Genomic DNA, 3,588 nt, shown 5'->3' with positions numbered 1-3,588 from the left:
GTCACACACCATGTGTTTACTATAAATAAAACAAACCTTTATTATTTATTTTTACTATGACAGGTTAGTTGGAATTTTTATGTTAGGAATGGATAAGTTAGGAGAAGTTAGGTTAGGAGAGAACAAGTTAAGGTTAGGATAGAACACGTTTTTATGACGTAACACTGGTATAACTTTAAGCCCTTTTTGAACCCTTCTTTACCGCCAGTCCGCAATGATGCCAACACCGAAACACCTCAACACCACGTGCTTCTCTATTTATATTTACTAATCTAACTTACTTTTCCACATATTGAAATATAAAATATATAAGTTAATAACAGAAAAGCATCTTTACATGAACTATATATCTCGCTATCTAGAATTTACATTCCCAATAAAATTAGTTTGATGCGACACACTGGCTTAGAAAAACAGCTGATCTCAAACGTGTTTTGTTGAATATTTTATAAAAGGAATACGTATATATATATGTACATGTATGTATGAGAATGTGTACATGTATATATAACATTAATAATTTTGTAACTAGCGTCAAAAAATTTTTATTTGCTTAGCTAAACGAACTAGAGGGTTCAGTTCCAATTCAATTTCTTTCTTTATTATGCACCCCATACCCATCCCGTGGGCGGTGGTGGAAAGGATTACAGAGGCACATAATCGGTTCAGGAACTGAACCCTCTAGTTCGTTTAGCTAAGCAAATAACAATGTTTGACGCTAGTTACAAAATTATCAGTGTTGTATACACATGTACACACCCTCATACATACATGTACATATATATATATACGTATACGCATATACATACACATACATATCTAATCACCCACACAAATACACACATCAATAATCTTTGTGTCACAAGTGGCACAAAGAGGTGTCACAAGTGACATTACAAGAGGCTCACAACAGTCACTATACAAGGCACTTTACATCTATGGTGAGTCACACAGTTACTAGTCTTGCTCCACACCCACCCAACTGGGCGGCAGCTTTACAGTCATGTGCATGCATTACCTACAGTAAGCAAATTTTGGATACTTCGCTAAAATTTCGGGCAGCACATCATTATGAATGAAGTACTTACACATTTCTTGGACACTATTGATAGTGTTATCTCTAAATTCCGCAATTTTTTCACATTCCATTATACTGTATAATGACGCAAAGTATGCGAATAGTTCTACTGACAGAGTTTACATTTAGTCAAATCTACATCACCAGATGTTACAAACTCCCAGAGGTACTTGTAGCCGAGCCTAAGCCTAGCAGTGGTAACATCTAGAAGTCTGCTAACATTATTGGATGACCCATAGACGTGCGACATAGACTTCATGCATAATAGAATGATGATAGATGGAGTAACTGGTGTGAATTTCACTTTGCCTCAAGTCTCCGAAATTTAGTTGATGTTCCTGGGATATTGCTGCCCTCAGGCTGCTCAAAGGCAGTCCAAGTTGGTAATCAATTCCCTCTTTACGAGCAAGTCTTGGCTAGCTCATCAGTTCTAGCATGCGTTCCTGAACCGATTATGTGCCAATTCAATTTCTTTCTTTATTATGCGCCCCATACCCATCTCGTGGTGCCTCTGTAATCATTTATACCACCGCCCACGGGATGGGCGGTGGTATACTATTGGTATAGTGGTACTATACTATTCTAAACTATTGGGACCGACTAAAGAGCCTAAAACTGTACTCCCTTGAGCGCAGGCGGGAGAGGTACATAATAATTTACACGTGGAAAATATTAGAAGGGCTGGTCCCAAACCTGCACACAGAAATAACATCATATGAGACCAGAAGACATGGCAGGATGTGCAGAATACCCCCGTTGAAAAACAGAGGTGCAACTGGTACTCTGAGAGAGAACTCTATCAACATCAGAGGTCCGAGACTGTTCAACACGCTTCCACTACACATAAGGGGCATAACTGGCCGACCCCTCACAGTGTTCAAGAGAGAACTGGATAAGCACCTCCAAAGGATACCTGATCAACCAGGCTGTGACTCGTACGTCAGGCTGCGAGCAGCCGCGTCCAACAGCCTGGTTGATCAGTCCGGCAACCAGGAGGCCTGGTCGACGACCGGGCCGCGGGGACGCTAAGCCCCGGAAGCACCTCAAGGTAACCAAGGTATGGGTATGGGGTGCATAATAAAGGAAGAAATTTAATTGGAAGGGGGTGGTAGGAGAAAAGCACACAGAAACTGTATTGGAGGGGATCTAAACATTCCCTTTAATGCGTTATGTGTGGTTTCCTCCGAGGCTAAGGGCCCCCTTCTTCCAGCCAGAAGTGGTACTCCCTCCCTTTTTGTTTTTAATATATATATATATATATATATATATATATATATATATATATATATATATATATATATATATATATATATATATATGAATGAAAACTCACACCCCAGAAGTGACTCGAACCCATACTCCCAGAAGCAACGCAACTGGTAACTACGGGGCGCCTTAATCGCAACTGGTAACTACGGGGCGCCTTAAGGCGCCCCGTAGTTACCAGTTGCGTTGCTTCTGGGAGTATGGGTTCGAGTCACTTCTGGGGTGTGAGTTTTCATTCGCATATAGTCCTGGGGACCATTCAGGCTTGTTTGCATATATATATATATATATATATATATATATATATATATATATATATATATATATATATATATATATATATATATATATATATACCCACCTCAAGACTCCGCTCCAATATAGAAGCATCAAGAAATATATATATATATATATATATATATATATATATATATATATATATATATATATATATATATATATATATATATATATATATATATATATATATATATATATATATAAAAGTTAATATATTTTATTTATTTTAATGGTTTTACCAATCTTTTAAAATAGTTTACTCAAAATTGCATTAATAGTAATAACAAATGATATTTTGCAGAGGTATAACTGCAAATCGCCTGTAGCGAAAACATATATGTATTATCCACATATAATCTTGAATCTATATACATATATATATATATATATATATATATATATATATATATATATATATATATATATATACATATATATATATATATATATATATATATATATATATATATATATATATATATATATATACAATACAATACAATTTTATTTAGGTAAGGTACATACATACAATAAATATTTACAAGGATTGTTTAACTTATAGGTATAGCTAGTACATACAATGCCTAAAGCCACTATTACGCAAAGCGTTTCGGGCATGATAAACTTAAATGACAAGCTTAATACTAATTGAGCATAATGAGTAGAATGAAAACAAGAAATGAAAACATAGATGAAAAAGCAGCACAAATACAATTATGTCGACAAACAGCGCTCTTTAAAGAAAAAAACAGACATTGGTTGACAATAGAAGGGTAAGGTAGGTTACAGGGAATTTATTAGGTATAGCTTCGCTTTTAACTTAAACTGGTTGAGAGAGGTACAGTCTTTAACATGGTTGGGAAGGTCATTCCACATTCTGGGCCCCTTGATTTGTAGAGCATTTCTAGTTTGATTAAGTCGTACTCTAGGAATATCAAAACTGT

The sequence above is a fragment of the Procambarus clarkii genome, chromosome 36 (assembly GCF_040958095.1).
Source record: "Procambarus clarkii isolate CNS0578487 chromosome 36, FALCON_Pclarkii_2.0, whole genome shotgun sequence".
In the NCBI taxonomy this organism is placed as follows: domain Eukaryota; kingdom Metazoa; phylum Arthropoda; class Malacostraca; order Decapoda; family Cambaridae; genus Procambarus; species Procambarus clarkii.
This window is presented reverse-complemented; position numbering follows the sequence as displayed.